General features: G+C 49.5%; 1 protein-coding gene, 1 long non-coding RNA gene and 2 other non-coding genes across 8 annotated transcripts in view; all 4 read left to right on the top strand.

Annotated features, from left to right (window-relative positions):
* The first annotated feature begins 823 nt into the window (after window positions 1–823).
* LOC124504152 (uncharacterized) lies at window positions 824–5,180 on the top strand. 4 transcript variants are annotated; one of them, XR_006960321.1, is made up of 6 exons: window positions 824–940; window positions 1,565–1,719; window positions 2,039–2,258; window positions 2,985–3,054; window positions 4,609–4,716; window positions 4,804–5,180. It is a non-coding gene; the product is annotated as an uncharacterized LOC124504152 (long non-coding RNA). The 4 variants fall into 4 exon arrangements; XR_006960320.1 differs by having other exon boundaries at window positions 824–1,383; XR_006960318.1 differs by having other exon boundaries at window positions 824–1,719.
* Window positions 2,217–2,352, top strand: LOC124504465 (small nucleolar RNA SNORA71). The gene has a single exon (XR_006960440.1). It is a non-coding gene; the product is annotated as a small nucleolar RNA SNORA71 (small nucleolar RNA).
* LOC124504463 (small nucleolar RNA SNORA71) lies at window positions 3,738–3,871 on the top strand. Its single transcript, XR_006960438.1, has one exon. It is a non-coding gene; the product is annotated as a small nucleolar RNA SNORA71 (small nucleolar RNA).
* A 12,268-nt stretch (window positions 5,181–17,448) lies between the features above and the next one.
* RALGAPB (Ral GTPase activating protein non-catalytic subunit beta) overlaps window positions 17,449–20,145 on the top strand; it is a 90,167-nt gene continuing 87,470 nt past the window's right edge. For both annotated transcript variants that reach the window (XM_047069482.1, XM_047069481.1), the window contains exon 1: window positions 17,449–17,666. The gene's annotated coding sequence lies outside the window, so the exon portion shown is untranslated. The remainder of the gene's footprint in view (window positions 17,667–20,145) is intronic.

The raw sequence follows: 20,145 nt of genomic DNA, 5'->3' as shown, positions 1-20,145 counted from the left end.
GGTTCATTCTCAGATCACGCACACTTCTTAACACGTTAACTGCGTGATCTTGTATACATGAATTAAACTTTCTGAGCTTTTGTTTCCTCATCGGCGAAATTAATAATAGTAGGGTTTATCTTATATGATTGACGTGATTAAACGAATCAAAATGCCTGGAATATTGGGTGCATTCAACACTTAGTCATTATTAGTTGATATTATGGTTGTAGCTGTCATCTGTAGCGTTGATGGGATGGGGCACTGCAGTGACAGCATGCTATGAAAAACACTGTTACACCGTTTCCTCGGGCAGGCCGTTGCTGTTGGCCCTGGCTAAGTAGGTCCCCACTATTATACCACCATGCCCACTTCCTTTGTAGCACTTGTCATGATTTTAAATTATTGCATTTGCTGATTCATTATCTCCACAAGAATATAACAGCAACAAAATATATCAGAACCCTGTCTTCTGCAATACATTTCCAATGCTTAGCCCAGTCCGTAACATGAAGTAGCCACTCAGTATATTTTTTCTGTGCGGATGGGAGTCTAGATGAACATCTAGATGGATGAATGGATGAGTGCGTAGGAGGATGGATGGATGAGAAAGTTGGTGCCCTCTAACTATTTTCTCTTAGGGGTAAATGGATGGATGGATGGATGGATGGATGGATGGATGCGGCGATGGGAAAGTGAAGGGTCGGATACTTGGCGGGTCAGATATTGACCTCCTATCCACCAGGGGGCGATAAGAGGCAGCGCGCGCGCGTTCAGCCCGGGAGATGCCTCTCTAGGGCGCAGCCCGCCGTCGAGCTGCATTTCCGCCGGCGCGGGCCGGGTGTAGCAGTTTCCTGCGGCAGTGGCTGCTGTCCCAAACAGTCCTGAACGATTAGGAGGTGTGCCGCACCCTCTCGCGCCGTCCCCTCTGACCCTGCCGGCGACAGGCCCGGCTCCCCGGGTGAGTCGCTGCGGGGCCGCGATGCACAGGAAACCCCCCCGCGGCCTCCCAAGCCCGGTGCATCATCCCCCCCCCCCGACAGGAGGAGAAACTGAGGCCCGAGGGGACGGGGAGAGCCGGCGGAGGTCAGCCCCGATTTCAGGCCCCGCTCCTGGGTCCGGGCCCAGCCCCTCCGCCGGCTGCGGACCTCTCGGGATGCGTGTCCCCGAGAATGGGACTCCGGGTCTGATCCCCCGTTTGCGGGGAAGACTCGTGTCCCGCCAACTACCAGAAGCGGGTCCGGCGACTCGCGGGCCGAGTGCCGCCGCCAGTGGTGCGGAGCCCCGTGTGGCCCCGGGCCTGAAGAGCTCCCGGGGCCGCGTGATTTTCACGCACACACCCACCTCCGGCTCTGGGCCTCGAATCCCCCAAAGCGCTTCATCGGTTGCCCACGAAGTGACCATGTGAGCGTTAACCCGTTTTCTTGTCAACAGCCTTTAAGAGAAAGCGTTAAAACCCCCGTTGTGCAGAGCGGTTGCGTGAGTTTTCAATTGGGGGCGCTCGCGGGGCCCCAGAGCGGCAGAGACCGATTCCGGTGTCTTTGTTTTGCACTAAAGCCCCTTCCCCGTGCTGTCTCCTGCGTAGGCGTTGCGGGCTCTGGGGCTCTGTTGGAAGCAGATGGAAACTCTCTGTTGGACGGCTTTGGGGGCTGTGCGTCAGGCAGCGCCCCCTTCTTTGCTGCAGGACCCTGAGCCGCAGCGCCGGATGTGCCCCCGCGGTGTCCGGGGAGTGAGGCCTGGGTAAGTGCTGCTGCTCAGGAGATCCTTGAGCAGGGGACTCGTTGCCTTCCTGCCACACCACGGTGGGGGGTTTGCGTGGGGTGGGGGGGGCGCCCTGGAGCTCCTGCGGGTCCTGAGAAAGCCCCGAGGAGGCCTGGTGTGGTGGATGGGGGGTGTGTCTGGGGGGCCAGAGAGGTCTGGGTTCAGATCCTGCCTCAGCCTGTGGCGAGCGCATCACGTTGGCTAGGTTACGTCCTTCTGAGCTCCGCTGTGTTTTAAGTGGGGAAACTGCCAGAGCTCTGGGAGGACAGAAGTCTTGTCTGTGTTCTTTGTCTTTGAGCCCACGGTTGGTGGCGCATAGTAGATCGTCCGTCTGTATCTGTGGGGGACTAAACAACGTAGGCGTTTTTGCCGCGAGTTGGTCTTCACGTGCCCCCTCTTGATAACGGGAGATGGCGTCTTTCCATGAGATGGTGATGGCGCTCAGGGTCCCGGGCTTGGCTGGGCAGCTCTCCTCTGCCTGGGAACATAGGCTACTGACATGGGCTGCCTGTGTCCAGGTCAGTGATAGTGCAGGGAAGGGAATTGCTAAAAGCGTTTCCCCATCTTGGGAACGTCCACTCCTGTCCCTTCCAAACCTGGGGCTTTCCTGCACTTCCTCTTTCCTACCCACTTTTAGATGTCTCCTGTCACCTGGTGCCAATGTCGGGCTCACTGGTAATTCAGGCAGAGGATTCAGGGAAAGAGTTGTCCTGTGTTTGGAGGGTCCACGTCCACACCTTCCAGGAGTTTTCCCACACCCCTTCCTCTCTGTAGACACCTTGGGCCCCCAGGGCCCTCGGGGCAGTTGTGTATACGTTAGGGTCACTGTTGGAGCTTTCACTTCTGCCCCTGCTGTTGGGAACCAGGCTATACGTGTCACTTGAGTTCTCCTCGAGGCCCAGCATAGTTGCTGTCAGACAGCCACGGCACTCCCATAAATCCGGCATTGGCGTCCTTTCCAGCCTCTCACTGGTTAATTATGCATTAATCGGCATTGGCCACCCTGTCATAGACCAAGCACTGTCTCCCCCTAGGACAGTAGGGTTAACTACTGTCTTCTCTATGAGGAAATAGCATGTCTGTTTAGGAAATAATAACAGCCGATCTTCGTCAAATGCTTACTTTACTATCTGCTAACTACTGTGCCGAGACCTTTCCTGATGCTTGCCCTGCCCTGCCCTGCCCTGCCCTGGTGTGAGCAGGGACATGTTGGGGGCCCATTCTTGGGTTCTTGTCTATTGCAGATGAGCCCACTGTGTGGAGAGACATCATGGGAGTTCTATCAGGAACATTCTAGACCCCAGTGTCCTTGAGGTAAGATCTCTGGTTTGTTCTCTGGAGTGTTGGTTCCTTGCATCTGGTACAATCATGTGGGGGTTCCTAGGGGCTTCCTAAGAAGGTATAGGGGAGCTGAGAAGTGAGAAGGTAATGTCCATGAGTCCTCAGATCTGTTCCCCACCTCAGCCCCAGGTAACCTAGATCACATCTGGTCCCTGACATGTCTTCAATGGCTGCTGCAGAGGAAGGGCCTCCAGAGTCTCACTGGGTGATGAGAGCTCTCTGGGGCATCTGCCTTCCCTCCCTGGAGTGACGGCAGAAGCATGTTTTTAATGGGAAATGAGTGGACCCATGCATCAGAGTCTCCCGTCCCCTGGGTTTGAATCCCCTTCTGCTGCTCTCTAAGTCAGTGATCTATTCAGAACTTTATTTTCTTCATTTAAAACAACAAACTTATGATAGTAGTGACTTCTGTGCTGCTTAAAACCACAGGATCCCTATCATTTCCAACCCTAATATTTTCCCAGTGTTTGTGTCCAAAGTGAGTTTTCTTTGATTCCACTTGGCAGGGAGGTTCTATGGGGCTTTTGCAAGAAAGAGTGGCCACTCACGGGGTCCTGTGCTTGGGTAGTTTTCCCAGATTCCACCTATTCCACAGGCCAGTAGCACCTGCTCCCCTTCCTAGGTCTCTCTCTCTCTCTCTCTCTCCCCTTGCATGCACCTGCATTCAGAAGCGATCACGGGCTGTCTGTGCTCTGGTCATTGATAATGCAGGGAGAGGAATTGTTGAAAGCAGTTTCCCGTGTTTGGAGGGTCTACACCCATCCCTTTCAAATGCTGGCGCTTTCGCACACTCCTGCTTCTCCCCAGCTAGTGCTGTCTGGTCTCAGGCATTGAGGGCTGCTGTGTGAGAGTCAATGACGGGAGACTTGAGCTTGGCCTTTCTCAGCTTGGCCTCCCGTTACGGGAAAACGGGCTATGTCGGTGTCGAGGTTTCGAAACTTTCTGGGGTTTAAGGAGCCAGGATGAATTCTGCATGATGACGTTACGCAATACTGGGTGGTTTATACTGATTGCCATAACGTTTTCAAAGGGAGGTCTCTTTTTGGATATGGTGGCCCTGTGCACGCCTTTGAAGGGGTGGAACGTGATGGGAAATAGAAAGGTATTGGGTGGTGGGGGGAGCAACACGAGAAGGAGTTTGACGCAGGGATGAGCACAAGCACTTGGGAGACAGATGTGCAGGGATGTAATAGACAGTGGAGAGAGGCTGCGGTGGTGGCCTTCACTCCCAACATGGGGGATGGGGGCTCAGTGGGAGGAGCCTCTGAGCTTGAGCCCTCCAGCCACCTCTCTACCAGTTATTATATCTGCTCTTGCCCTGCAAAGGCCCAATTGTTAAGAGATCGTTTTATTTTGACCCTTCTCTGGGAACATTGAGATTCATTTTTGAGCTGTGTTTGGTGTGAAACAAAACTGGCGGCTCGTCCCTGATGAATGGGGGCATTCTCACTGATAGCAGCTTGAAGACAGTTGAGAGAGAACATTGGAAACCAAACGCATGTTGTGACCCTCTGCTCTTCACCCTAGGGATGCTGCCTCGGATCTAGAGATTGTTGGAAGAATCCTTAAGGAGATGCAGCATTGGTCCTCTCAGGATGACCTGGGTCCCAGCTGCCCTGGAGGGACCTCCTCATGGTGAGTTAATGCCAAGGGGCTAAGTTGGCCTGTGTTAGTGATACAGAAGTTCCAAGCACTTGGTCTCATTGGACTTTTCTGCCTTAGATTATTTCGGAGTTGATCATGGACACTGGCAGAGTGAAGAATGATGTCGCCACGTGAACCATGGCCAGACCTTCTTATCCTGTTGCCTCAGCACAGCCTGGAGGGACTTTTCTCTCTGCGTGAGCAGGCCAGAGGGAAAGTCCTGGGACCCTGGAGACTTGAGGTCCAGAGCTAGAGACTTCAGCTGGCCCTGCCGCTCCCCCAGCAGGTGTCACACAGCACCTGGGACCAGGAAGACTGGTTCCCTTCCACCTGAGCCAGGTGTCCAGCAGGCTCCACGTGCCCCTGCCTATTCCTCCTGTAACTTTTTACAACCAAGAATTTTCTGCACTGTGCATCCTTGTCCCCTCACCCACCCAATAAATCTTGAAACTGCCCTCCTCGTTTTGTTTTGCTTCTCTTTTAAAACCCATACCTCCAGGGGCGCCTGGGTGGCTCAGTCGGTTGAGCATCCGGCTTTGGCTCAGGTCATGATATCATGGTTCTTGAGTTCGAGCCCTGCGTCGGGCTCTGTGCTGACAGCTCGGAGCCTGGAGCCTGCTTCAGATTCTGTGTCTCCCTCTGTCTCTGCCCCTCCCCTGCTCGTACTCTTATCTCTCTACCTCTCAAAAATAAACATTAAAAATTTTTTAAAAATAATAAATTCATACCTCCACGTGCCAGCAAGGTAGGTATACGGAAAGTGGGTCACAAGCAGATCTTCCATTTTTTACTCACTGAAATGTTCCATTTAATGCACTCCTAAGGCTCAACTTAGGGGTTAGGAGTTGGGATGTAGGAATTGAAGTAGGGGTTGAACAATCCCAAGTGCTTCTGGGGGGGCTCAGGTTTGGGAGAAAAGGGAAATGTTAGAGTCATTGGCTGAAGGACGTCTGGGCCAGGGCTTTGGAAAAGAGGCTGACAGTGGAGTGGACATAGAGACAGAGGAGGCAGGAGTGCTCTGAGCTCTGGGGAGGAGGGTTCCCCGGGGGAATTTCAGGGGATGGTTCTAAGCAGGGGTAGGCATGGCGTGGATGAGGAACACCGTCCCTTGGAGAACTCTGGGGCTGGGGTAGGCAAAGGCCAGGTGTCGGGATTTCTGTTACTGTTCCCACAAAGCAGGTTTGGCCTTTGAGGGTTCTGTTCGGTGAAGTAATGGCAGTGGTGTGCTAAGCACGCCTGCGCCTCACCACCTGCGGGTAGGTCCACACAGAGGAGCTCTCCCAAAGGTAGAGAGGGAGGGGCTGATTGCCCATTCCTTCCATGGAAATTGAAATCACTTTGATGGGGGCTGAGGTCAAACCCAGGTGGTCAGGCCTACCTTTGTGAGTTCAAGGCCTTGATGGCCTCAGTCAACAGGAGGCATTCTTGGGGGCTAAAGGATCTACTCTCCCCACCAGTTCGGGCAGAGATCCTTATTTCTGCCTCGCCCCTCTCCTCAATTCCTACCCAAGGGCCTGTCATCACCCATTATTTCTCTTGAAGAGCCCCCTCCTTCCTACTCCCCTTTCTGGGCCAGTGTCCTCCAACCATTCCCCTGGCCCTCTAGTGAAAAATGAATGCATTTTCCCCAGCTTGGCCAAAGTTCCTTCCTTTTCAGTGACGTCTAACTGTTGGTTGTGGCCTTGGTCTCTGTAGACGTCTTTCCGTAATACTGACTGGCCCTCCGTTGCCAAGTAGTTTCCTGTCAGATTCGGTAGCAGATTCCTGTCCGCTTTCAGTAGCAGACCCTTCTTTATTCTGTTTGTTTTCTTAACTCCCTACACCCCCACCCCCACCCCCTGTCCTGCACCTCTGTCCTATGGCCTGGGGGATCTCTGCTGCCATTGTAGAAGGGGGCAGTGACAGAGTGTTTGGGAAGGAGGGAAGAGGTGACGTCGCCTTGGTTGCTGAAATGGTCAAGGGAGAGGAGTCTTGGGACTCTAGAGGCGTGATCACTGGCTTGGCCCAGGTCACCAAAATTTCCTCCCCAGTAAGCCCCACGGGTCAGGCTGTGGAAGGCCCACTCATCCTTTGCATCCCAGTACCACGACGGGATGTGGGGTCAGGGAGCTAGCACGCTGGAAGCACGTACTGCCGTGTCGGGCACAGGATACGCTCAGAGCACAGCTCTTCTCGAAAAATAACTCGTTTGCTTTCAAACTGTAAATGACCCTCACCCCCGGCCCAGCCTCTTCTGTCTGCCCTCCCCCGCCCTCTGCAACCCTTGCCCCACCTGACCCTCAGCCCTAGCGGAGACTGCCCATCCCCCAGGGTACATGAGGGACCCTCCTCACTGCCCATGGCATGCCTGTCCACCCTCCTGTCACACGCCACACCGCACCAGCACCGTAGGCCCCAGCCATGCGACTACTGAAGGTTCCCGAACGTGCTCCCCTTTTCCCGGCCTGCCTGCTTGGGATGCACCCCCCGTTTCAGATGCTGGCCTGACTCCGCTTGCGTCACTTCTTTCAAGAAGCCTTCCTTGGCTAAACCTCCAGCCAGAGTGGATTGTCTGCCCCGCCTTTCATTCATACCAAGTGTCCACCGTGGGAGGCACGATTCTCGGAACTGGGCTACGAGAGAAGGCAAAAAAGCAACCCCCTGCCTTCATGGTCCTTTCATTTCAGAGGACTGAGACAGACCATAAACAACGTCCTAAACTGTGTAGTTTGCTGGAGAAGGGCTGAGCGAAAGAATAATACAGCAGGGAAACGAACAGGAAGTCTGGGGCAAGAGGAGGAGCAGCATTTGAAACTGAGTGGACGGGGAAGGCCTCAGCCGGGAGGTGTCATTTGAGTCTGGGGAGGGCCTCTCACCTCTGGGTGTTCATAGCAGCCTGCCTGCCTCCCTCACAGCATGGATGGGGCGGCAGGAGACTTTCCTCTGGGGTACCAGGCCCAGGAACCAGCCAATGAGGCCGCTGCAGTGCCGTACCTGATTATGAGTGGCTGCAATGGAGGCTGTGCCTGTCTTGGGGGCAGGCTCTACACCTGCCAACTCTAGCCCTGTCGCCCTCCCACCCACAGCTCAGTGGATGAGGGAAGCACCCGACAGGAAGTGCTAACCCGTGACCTCGGTTTATAGTACTAAGAACAGGTTTTCCTCTGGGGAAATGTGATGAGTATGTGAGGAGGCAGAGTAATCGGTTGCAGAAACAGGAAGAGACAGGAACTGAGTCCCTTTAACCACAGAATCCAAAAGTGCAGAGCACTAAGCTCCCGTTGCGAGGGAGGGAGCCATTTCTAGAACGCTTATGCGGAAGAACGATACTCCAATCTCCAAACCACGTTAATGTTCCAGAAGGCCGGGGGTTCAGCTGTCCCTGAATTTTTGCAAGGCATGGCCAAGCGACCAAAACTCCTGTCTTCCTATTTTTCTTGCCAGAGATCTTACATTGACCACCACTGTGCCTTTGCCAGGGGAGCCAGACGGGTCTCTGCACCTAACAGCCTCAAGGGTGTTACTTACCAGTTCAGTGACTGACATACACAAGCAGCTCAATCAGCATTCAAGGATGTGGAATGGGCCAATCGTGGTCTGGACCGTGTGCACCAGAAAGGGCTCATGGAGACCTCTCTGTCCCCGTGATTACAAACACCGTGTCACCAGGATACCTAACTACACCCGCATTAGGAAGCAGCCTGATGAAATCATTTAGAGCCTGTTGAATTAGCGCGTTGTCCCTCAATCGCCGTGGGGGCCTGGAGCCTGTTATTCTGCCCCCTTGGGCCTCAGTTTCTGGCTCTGTGATTTGACCCTGTGCACCTACCCCCAATAGTTAGGGTTAAATAAGATGATGCATGTTGAATGCATAGCACAGTACCTGCCTCATAGTGTGCGCTCGATAAATATCAGCTATTTTTATTTGATGAGCACGTCTTGCATGTTGCTAGTTAGCGTGAAGAACAAATATGTCATTATGACAGACTCATCTGTCAACGTGACACCATAAATACTTTCCTCTTTGCTCATTTGCAGATATCCCTGTAGGACTTGGTGGTAATCACCACCCCCACTGATTGAACTTGGATTGCACGCCACGCGCTGTACTAAGTAAGCCCGTCTATATAATTATCTCATTTCATCTTCGCAACAGCCCAGTGAGGTAGATTTAATTACCTTCCATTTTATAAGGGAGGAAACCAAGGCTCAGAGAAACGAAGGGACCTGTCTTACTTCTAGTGAGTGGCTCAGCTCGTTTCGCATTGGCATAGTAAGTAGTGAAAAACGTTGCAGGCCGATTTCATAAATAGCATGCGCATCTGAGGTTGTCAGATGCTTGTTTGTACTGGAAAACTGGAAATTAGGGTACTTTACTATTCTGTCCATCTGCTTCACGTTGCCCGGTTTCCAGCTTTCCTAAAATACTCCCCATCTAATTCAACAATCTTTAGTCTTGAACTTGTGAACCTGACGTGGAGAGAGACAATAGGCATATTTCAGCCAACACCAAAATATCAACTGTCTCCTTCTTTACTGTTGCGTCTGAAACAGAGTCATCCTAGGTCTCCCGAGCTTAAGGAAACCTTCACCGAGTGTTACCAAAGTGGCCCAAGAACCAGGATTAGGGTCAGGAAGAGCCATGATCCCATCAGAAAATAGGTGCTTGGTCACAGAGGCCCTGATGAAGCAGCTGGTGGGAGTTATATAGCTGAATCAAGCCAGGAGAACAGAAGCTGGAAGAATCAAGGTTCACTTGTCCATTCAAAAAATACTTGTCAGGCTGCTGTGTTGAGAATAGGGACACAGTGAGGAATAAGAAATTTCTTCCCTCAAGAGGATCACATACATAAGATAGTAAGTTCTATTCCTTCACACCTCAGGTATCTATGGCCAGTCACTGTGTGCTGAGTCTCGCTGTAAGCTGGACATACAGCTCTGATCTAAAGCAGAGGAGGGGCCTCCTGTAGCTTATAGTCTAGAACAGCACTATCCAATAGAAACATAGTGCATCCTATATAAGTAATTTAAAATTTTCCTAGTGGCCACTTAAATAAAAAGAAGATGAGATACATTTTAGTAATATAGTTTATTTAACCCACTACATTAGAAAATACTGTCATTGGAGGGGCACCTGGGTGGCTCAGTCGGTTAAGCGTCTGACTTCAGCTCAGGTCATGAGCTCATGGTTAGTGAGTTCGAGCCCCACATCGGGGTCTGTGCTGATGGTGCAGAGCCTGCTTGAGATTCTCTCTCTCTCTCTCTCTCTCTCTCTCTCTCTCTCCCTCTCCCTCTGCCCTCCCCACTCGCTCTCAACATAAACCTAAAAAAAAAAGAAAATATTGTCATTTCAATATATAACCAATATAAAAAACTACTAATGAGATATTTTACACTTTTTCCCCAAACTAAGTCTTTGAAATCTGCATATTTTTTTTCAATATATGAAGTTCATTGTCAAATTGTTTTCCATACAACACCCATTGCTCATCCCAAAAGGTGCCCTCCTCAATACCCATCACCCACCCTCCCCTCCCTCCCACCCCCCAAAAATCTGCATATTTTATGCTTGTGGCACATCTTGGTTTAGGTGAAGTGCCTTTTGAATGTTTAGTAGTGGTTAGCGGCTACCTTATTGGACAGCATAGGTCTAGGTGATGAGGGGCTCAAGGCTAATTCCATGTACGAAGAGTGTTCTGAGGATGCCTCCTTTACAGGAAGGCGGCTGCATCTTGTTGACTCTTAAGCTTCTGTAGCCTAGGTCCCCCATTCTCTGGCGGGGAGAGGTCAGAGAAGGTTTCCTGGAGGAAGTAGAATTGACTGGGCAAAGGAGGGGTGGCCCATGTATACAAGCAATGTGGGGGATATGGGGGCTCAGAGATGGTCGGTGTGGACGGCGGGCAGCGCTGAGGCCTGGGGCAGCAGCCTGCTGTGTGAAAGTACGGGGTTTGTGCCACACACACACAGTTCAACCCAGCCAGGGGACTCGGGTGACAAGCTTCACCCTCTCTGGGCCTCCGTTACCTCCCTTGAAAGGATGTGGTCAAGATGTACGAGAACACAAGGGGCGCCTGGGTGGCGCAGTCGGTTAAGCGTCCGACTTCAGCTCAGGTCACGATCTCGCGGTCCGTGAGTTCGAGCCCCGCGTCGGGCTCTGGGCTGATCGCTCAGAGCCTGGAGCCTGTTTCCGATTCTGTGTCTCCCTCTCTCTCTGCCCCTCCCCCGTTCATGCTCTGTCTCTCTCTGTCCCAAAAATAAATAAAGGTTGAAAAAAAATTAAAAAAAAAGATGTACGAGAACACTTGATACAGCAGATGCCCTGATTCATCATTAAATTGTTGACCTCCCTTAATATTTATTACAGGTTCTTCTGCGCGTATGGAGAAGATGGCCAAGTTTTGCGTTTGTTTTCTTGTCTCGGGAACTTTGGGGTTGAAGGCACCACAGTAGTTTTTAGAGAAGGACACACCCCTCCCCTTATTTTTCCCCTGACTTTGTTTTTACCAGAAGTTGGACAACACAAGTAACAGATTTGAGTTTTAAAAATAAATCTTTTGGGGGCACCTGAGTGGCTCAGTTGGTTAAGTATCTGACTCTTGGTTTCGGGCCAGGTCATGATCTCAAGGTTCGTGAGTTCGAGCCCCGCATCGGGCTCTGTGCTAGCTGTGTGGGGCCTGCTTGGGATTCTCTCTCTCTCTCTCTCTCTCTCTCTCTCTCTCTCATTCTTCTCTCTCTCTGCCCCTCCCCTGCCTGTGCTCTCCCTCTCTCTGTCAAAATAAATACATAAACTTAAAAGAATTTTTAAATAAAAAATGAATCTTTTCTTCTGGAATAATCTTAGATTTACAAAAAAGTTAAAAACCTGGTACAGAGAGTTCCCTTATGCCCTTCCCCCAGCTTCCCCCATAGGCACCTTATGCAGCCACAGTATATTTGTTAAAATTAAGAAGTTAATGTTGGCACGCTACCATTAACTGAACTCCAGACTGTTTTTGGATTTCACCAGCTTTGCCTCTAATGTGCATTTTCTGTGCCAGGATCTGAGTTAGAGCACCACGTTACCTGTGGTCATCATGGTAATCATGGGTCGTCGTCTCCTCTAATCTGAAACAGATTCTCCATCTTTCCTCGTTTGCCCTGACCTTGACGGCTTTGAAGAGTGTTAGCATTTTGTAGAATGGCTCTCAGTTTGGGTTTTTCTGATGTTTTCTCATGACTAGAATTTCGGGGAAGAATATCACAGAGGTGAAGTTCCCCTCTGAACATGTATCAGGGGTATATGATATCTACATGACATCACCAGCGATATTAACCCTGATCACTTGGTGAAGGGGTGACTGCCAGACTTCACTGTAAAGTTACCGTTATTCCCTTTCCAAAGATTCTGGTCTTTGGTATACAGGCTTGATTGTAATACGTAGTTTAGAGAACATATTTAGAAATCTTTGCCCAACAGTGAGAGAGCATATATTTTTCTCAAGCACATTTGGAGCATTTACAAATATTGACCATGTTTTATGCTGCAGAGCAAGTCTCACATACCAGTGCATTGGAATCATATAGACTACAATATGTGACTACAACATAAAGACATAAAACAAACTTGAGAGAATACTTAGACTTGAATGAAATGAAAATCCTAATCCTATATATCAAAAGTTGTGGAATGCAGCTAAAACCGTACATGAGAAATATAACCTTGAATGCTTTTGTTGGGAAGTTCCTACCAATAAGAGAGCGTGTGACCCATCATATGGGAGACTTACCTGTATTGACCTGTGTAGACGGGAGTTCAGAGGGTCCAGAACTCCCCAGCGTTCTGGTCTTTGGCATTCCTTCATAACCATGAGGGAATCAGAACACCAGATTTATTCCCTGGCAACATTTTTTTTTAAATGTTTATTTATTTTTGAGATAGAGACAGAGCCTGAGCAGGGGAGGGGCAGAGAGAGAGAGAGAGAGAGAGAGAGAGAGAGAGAGAGAATCCGAAGCAGGCTCCAGGCTCTGAGTTGTCAGCGCAGAGCCTGATGTGGGGCTCAAACTCAGACTATGAGATCATGACCTGAGCTGAAGTCAGAAGCTGAACCACGACTGAGCCACCCAGACGCCACCCCCCCACACCCCTGCCGGAACCTGTTAGTATTGAAGCAATATAACTTACTTTGTAGTTTTCTAATACATTTATTTAATGCTCGGTATGTTAGTACTCGTGTTGGTGGAGATAGGCACAACAACTCCTACCAGAGGGGGTAAGGTAACTGCCCTGAGAGCCACCTGAGGAAGGGACTACAGAGTACAAAGAGTAAAGGATCCCTGCTGCCCATCTCCCCCATCACCCTGGCTGCAGTAGGTCCGAGTGGTATCATGGTCTGAACAGAGAAGTGTGAACCAACGCTTGGACCCATATCATGCAACTCAAGCCCAGTCATCTTCAGTGGACTGTTGGTAGCTCAGAATCCTAAACTCATCCTGGTTTCAGTGTGACTGAGAATCACCAAAATCAGCCTGCCAACACGCTTTGGCAGCCCAATTTCACACAAGCTGGTGAAAGGAATTCTGCACCAGTTAGCAAGAGTGAGTTCGTTGCCAGACTGTCCTCCTGGAACCAGAACTGACCATGAGGCTCCAGAATGATTCCATATATGTGAGTCCCGGAGCTCTTCAAGGCATCTGGTCAACCTCACACATAAGTGAAAGGAGGAGGTAGTAAGAAAGACGGTTGAAGAGCTCTTCAAAGAGAGGAAATAAAGAATAAGACAGGGGATGGACCTAGTCTGGGAGTACATCGCCCTGCCTGGATGGCACCCTGGCTCTGGCCAGTCCCAACCACTGGAGTGAGGCTTAGAAAACTTGAAGGTAGAAATTTCTAGCTAACAGGACCCACATGGGACCTGGTCTGGATTGGAGCACCCTACCAAGAGGACATTATGCCTTGGAGGGGTTCATGGAAAAATTCGAGGAATACTGATCCAAAGTGCAGTACTCCTTGAGGCACAGGGTCTGGGGCAGGGGACCTCTTTTATTTTTAAGTTTATTTATCTATTTTGAAACAGAGAGAGAGAGAGAGAGAGAGAGAGAGAGAGAGAGAGAATGAGCAGGGGAGGGGCAGAGAGAGAGGGAGAGAGATCCCAAGCAGGCTCTGCACTGTCAGCGTGGACCCCAATGTGGGGCTCGAACCCATGAACCATAAGACCATGACCTGAGCTGAAATCAAGAGTCAGTCCCTTAACCAACTGAGCCACGCAGGTGCCCGTGGGACAGGGGACCTCTTACCTAGGTGTAATGATGATACTTTGGTATCACTGGATATTATTCACTAAGACTTAACAGTAGAGCAAGAAAGTGGTTAGATGCTGAGCCAGTGCATTTTCTTTTTTTTTTATTTTTTTTTATTTTATATATATGAAATTTATTGACAAATTGGTTTCCATACAACACCCAGTTGAGCCAGTGCATTTTCCATCCACTATCCATCCACTGTCCCCACACCCATCTACCTATCCATCCAACAAATGTTTATCAAGCACCAACACTGTGCCAGTATTGTTTTAAGTTCAGGAGAAATAGAAGGGAATCTTCCCAATCATTATCTACCCCAAGCTAATTCTATACGTTTTAAAAAGGAAGAAAAAGAAAAAAAAATGGCTACAGATGAGATACCTCTTATATATCTGTTAACAACTTTTCTCAATTATGACCCTCGAAAGTGTTTTAATTGCCATGAACGCATACAATTTACTCCCCAAACTTAGTGGTTTAAAATAATGACAATATTTATTTTGCCCATGAATCTGCGCTTGGAGCTGGGCTCAGTAGGTTTCGCTTCTCTCTGCTCTGCTTAGTGTCAGGTAGGTTGATGTGAAACCTGGGGACTGGAATCATCTGAAGGCTTCCTCACTCACATATCTGGCCATTTGATGTTGCCAGATATGTGATGATGGAACACTTCCACACGGTCCTTTCATGTGACCTGGGCTTGCTACCAACATGGTAACTGGGTTCTAAGGACGAGCGTTTGAAAAGGGGGTAAGCTAATGGAAGCTGTTTCCTCTTGATGAGCTAGTCCCAGAAGACACATAGTATTCCTTCTGCCACATTGGCCAGAACAGTCACAACCAGACTCAAGGGGCGGGGACGGGGACATGGATCCCATTTTTTACTAAGAAGAGTGTTGGTTATATTGTAAGAACTGTGGGATGAGTTGTACATATATCTGTGTGGCCAACGTTGGGCGGAAAAGTCTGTCAAAAGAAGGTTAATATAACTCCATTTTTCCTTTGTGAATGTAATGCCTTTTAATACACAATAAATAAGAACACAATACAAAATTATATTTTGACATAACAGTTTCAGATGAAGACATTCTCCCAATTTATTCTACTCTTCTAGTTAGAAATTATGATGTGGAACAAGTGTGAATTAGAGAAACCATAAAGTTTCCTTCTGTATAGCGTTTCATGTTTCTTCAGTCTATTGTGTGTGCATACTTTCCTGACATGTTTCAAAGTATTCTCACGTTTAGTCTTTTCCCTCCGCCTCAGGTGTTTGTGCGTGTGTGCACGCTATAACTTTACGTTGATTTAAGTGAGGCCCTCAAACATTTAAAAAACTGGTAAAGAAAAAGGTGTAGAAATATGTTACTTTTGAGGAATGACTCTCTTACATCTTTTCTCCACCACCCCCTGCCTAATATTATATCTTACCTTCCTGACCAGTACAATGGTCCTTACCCTTTGTATTTTATGTAAAAGCCCTACTCTTAACTTGAAATTATTTATTGCTTATGTAATTTTTGTTTGCATTATTCCTTTAATCTATTTTTCTGTTAAAATATTTAGGTATCTTGGGTTGGAATTGAACATATTTTTTCCCATTAAAATTAATGGAAATAGGGGCGCCTGGGTGGCTCAGTCGGTTAAGCGGCCGACTTCGGCTCAGGTCATGATCTCGCGGTTCATGAGTTCAAGCCCCGCGTCAGGCTCTGTGCTGATGGCTCAGAGCCTGGAGCCTGTTTCAGATTCTGTGTCTCCCTCTCTCTGACTCTCCCCCATTCATGCTCTGTCTCTCTCTGTCTCAAAAATAAAATAAAAATGTTAAAAAAAATTAATGGAAATATATATTCTTTCACTCAACAGCTTTCACTTAGAGGTATTCAATATTTATTATATTAGAAATGTGTTTGGTTGAAAGTAACATAAAACTCAACAAACTGTGGTCTAAATAAGATTTTCCCCCTCTCATAAGCAGGAAGGGAGTCCAGTGTTTGTGCGGCTGCTTGAGTATATCCTCAAGAACCAGGCTTCTTTTATCTTTCTGTTCCACCTTCCTTAGCACAGTCCTCCTCGTGGTCTCAAGATGACTGCTGCACCTCCAGGTGTCGTGCCTCAATTCCATGAATGAAGTCAGGGGAAGGGGAAGGTCACAGGTGTCTCCAAAGACTTCCTTTTTATTCTGGAAGAGAGGATCTCCCTTCAGACTTCTGTCTACATCTTATCGGCCAGAACTTGGTTTCGTTGCCACTCCTAGCTGCAAGGGAGGTTGGGAACTCTAGGCTTTGCTTTCCAGCCTCTGTAGTTTAGAAAGGCAAGGGATAAGTGGTTGGGATATTGAATGAACCTCTTAAGATATTTGTCACGCTGTGTTTAATTGAAGTGTATTGCTTTGATCAACAAAGTGTCCTGGATATAGCCCCATTCCTATCCTGGAACATTCTTTCTCCTTGTTCCTCTTGCCTCTAACAACTTTCCTGGCGTGGGGGTGGGAGGGGGGGCAAGGTCTTGAGGAAACACTTCTCTTTCATCCTTTTTATTAGAATATCAGTTCCCTTGTCCTTCCTCCGTGGTCTCTTCTAACAGAAGGTAAGGAGGAGTCAGCATTTTCTCTGCTCTCTTCCGCTCTTTTCAGGCAACCATGCCTTCAGTACTACTCAACATCCTGACCCTGTCACTGTGCCAGTATTGTTGGACAGTCTCAAGGCCAGGGCCTCCCTTCTCTCTCAGCCCAAGTTTCCCCCTTTACACTCCCAAGGCACTTGAGCTGTACCTCTCTAAGGCTACTTATTACTTTCTTCGTTGAAGCTGAAACCAAAATACTGAAAGTGGAACTGTTTACAAAATGTGTGGTGCACTGTAGGTGCTCAAACCGGTATCTCCTGCTATTATTATTACTATTTATGTCTTATCCCCTATATCAGACTCAGCTCCTTAACGAGAGGCTCTGAATCTGATGTCTGATTCATTTTAGTAATCTGCACCTGGCCTGGAATTGAGGGCATTTCTCATAATTAATGCTATGCCCAGGTAATAAAGGGGCGGCGGGGAAAGGGCAACATTTCAAAGAAAGGGTGCTGTAATGGTAGGATGTGAGAAACTCCTAGAACCTGGGTGGGAACCAAAATCTTGCAGAGAAGCCCCTTCCTCCGTCCGCACAGAAAACACGCAAAGTCGGGATTGATGCACAGGGACGCAGGTGCAGCGTCCCCTCCGCGGCATTGGGATAAGGTAGGCGCAGCCGTCACTTCACTCCTCCCACTCCACTTGCTCCGGAAAGGGAGGAGGGAATATGCCCCGCGCGGCCATCTGGGATAGCTGCGCACGCGCAGCTTCCGGCTCCGTGTCTTGGGAATTATTTGACGCCGCCGCTTCGGACCGGCAGAAGGCTCTGATCAGGCGCGCCGCGCACGCGCGGTGGTCCGCTCGGTTCGGGGAGTTATTTGACGCTGCCGCCCCTGGCAGTCGGAAGTTGCCAGAGCAGAGCCCAGCCGGCCGGCCCGACCGGCCTTCGTCGTCCCCGGGCGCCCTCGGAGAGCCGCTGACGGGTGGACTGACCGACCGCCTAAGGACAGCCGGCCAGGGCAGCGAAAGCGCCGGCACTATGGCGCGGGTGGCGTGAGGCGGAAGGCCGAGTGCGGCCGGCGGCGGCGGCGCCCGCCCCAGCGATGCGGGCCCCGCCCGTCGCCTCAGGTAACCGAGCGGCCCTCCCCGTCGCGGCCGGACCCTCCCCTCCCCTCCCCTCCGGGCGGTCCTGGGACGGCGAAATCTGTTTCTCGGGCCCGGGTGCACTCAGGGCCCTGCCTTCGGAAGCACGTCTCTGCCTTTTTCGGGGGACCCGCGGGGTCCGGCGGAGCCTGGCCCTGACTCCGGGGCGAGTCGGCGGTTTCTGTCGGGTCTGTTCAAACCGGGTCTAGCCTTTGGGAGCTGCCCGGGTCGGGCGATGCGCTCTCCTGGCAACCTGGGGGAGGGGGCGGGTCTGGAGCGGAGCTAGACAACTCCGGCGAGGAATTTGGTCCAGCAGAAGGGTTGCTCGAGTTGCTGCCGCCCTGTGGAGGCGATGCTGCCCGCTGCACAGTGACAGTCGGATGAGGAAGAGTTAATAACGAGAATAAACAGCTTACCCTGGTTAAGCGCTCACTATACGCCAGGCTTTGTGCCAGGCCATTACGTTCACCACGTCTAACTTCACGAGAACCCTGTAAGGTAGGGTTCTTATCCCCATTTTACTGACGATGCAACTGAGGCTCTGAATGGTTTGGTGACTTACCTGTCCAAGGTCACATAGCTGGTGATTTGGACCCCGGCATCCTGACTCCAGATTCAAGTTCTTAACAATTAGGTCAGTGGCTCTCCAACTTTGCTGCACGTTAAAGTCACCTGGGGCAGCCTTTAAAGATTCCTGATGCTTAGGCAGCACATCCAGGCCATTAAATCAGAATTGGGGGGTGGGGGGGTGGTGGAAGTGGGGGGACCTAGACGTCAGTATTTTTTAAGGAGCCACGTGTGATTCCAGTGTGTAGCAAACTTTGGGAACTGCTGGGATGGGCAGTCCTGCATCTCAGAAGACATTGCACTGTGTCTCCAGTTTCACTGTGTAGGAGAATCATCTGGGAGTTTGTTAGAAATGCAAGTTCCACTTGCAGAGATCCATCGTATCTTTAGGCCCAGTGACGACTCCACTTTGTGAAAGCCAGTTGGGGGTGGAAGGTGACTTTCTTTGCAGGGTTTCTGAGTTGCTGTGCCTTTAAAGTGTATACATCTCATGCAAAGCTGTTAGTTTGTAGTTTTCCTGGGCGTGCAGTACTCACAGGTCTAGTGTCTCTAACTTCTGGGTCATCTTTGCACAGGCTGTTCTTCTGCCTAGGCTATCTTCCATGCTTTGTCCCCTCTCCAGCACTTCTCTCTCATACACACGTGCACATAGCTTTTCCTTCCGGTTTTAGTAACTTAGTATATTTTCATTGCAGAATCCGTGAGCTGCTATGGCCCAGCAAATTAACAGATTTTAAAGAAAGGCAGGGTAGTAATTCAGATTGTATTTGTTCTTGGCTGGTCCTTAAGCCATGTAAACTTTATAAAAGGGAGTGAGTGAATATGTGTGTGAAGGTCATTATGAAGGGGTTTGGGGACAATTTTTTTAATAGCGGTTAAACATGGTGAAGTATGTGGACTGAATGAAAATATACACATTGTGTATAATGATATTCTTTACAGGATAAGGATTGTTGTAGAAAGATTCTCTTGGTTGAACTTTGTACTCTTCTGTCAATTTTTAGGCTGAGGCTAATGTGGAAACTGATGGGACAATTCTTGTTAAATTCAGATACTAAAGCAACTTGCCCTTGGTTCTCTCTGATCAGATATGGACAGAGTATCCAGTTCTGGCTTTAACACAAGGAAGAAACTCAGTCTTTAAGCCTGAGGTTTAACTCTGTAGTTGATATCCAAAGTAAAGGTGAAAAGTTCCACACGATCAGTTAAAGACCAAAAGTGACTTGAATCAAGGTACCTGAGACTTAGAAATGGATTCTGTTCGAGATCCTCACCAGTGTGAGCAGGTGTGTTCTCTGACATGTGTAAAAATGTTTTGGATAGAATACATGATTTTCTTTGATAGAAGATGATTAAAGTTTAAGGTACTTAGAGTTTAATTTTAAGTTTTTGTAGGTGAAGAAAGTAGGTAATTTGCCCGAGATTTCATGGTTGGGTTCTAGCACATCAAGGACCAGAATTCAGCTTCTTTCCTCTGGACGTAGTGTTTCCTTCCACCCCCATCCTCCACGGTGAAAGGATGTCTTATTTGTTATTGGTGTGTGTGTGTGTGTGTGTGTGTGTGTGTGTGTACACGTGTATGTTGGGGATGGGGGAAGTGACTGTAGTCTGCTATGTTTGAGATCCTCATTTAGATGTATAGTGAATGCTTGGCGTGTAACATGTACTTTGCTGTATATACTGAGGATACCAAGATAAATACGACGCAGCTCCTGTCCTCAAGGAATCTGTAGTCTAGTTAGGGTTGTAATAAAAAGAATAGTATCTGGGACGCCTGGGTGGCTCAGTCGGTTGAGCGTCCGACTTGGGCTTGGGTCATGATCTGGCGGCTTGTGAGCTCGAGCCCTGCGTCGGGCTCTGTGCTGACAGCTTGGAGCCTGGAGCCTGCTTTGAATTC

Source organism: Lynx rufus, unplaced genomic scaffold (genome assembly GCF_022079265.1).
Source record: "Lynx rufus isolate CCGP_SWC_20201006 ecotype Redwood Valley unplaced genomic scaffold, mLynRuf1.p SCAF_8, whole genome shotgun sequence".
Classification (NCBI taxonomy): domain Eukaryota; kingdom Metazoa; phylum Chordata; class Mammalia; order Carnivora; family Felidae; genus Lynx; species Lynx rufus.
Note: the sequence above shows the minus strand (reverse complement) of the source record. Positions and strands in the feature narration are given on the sequence as shown.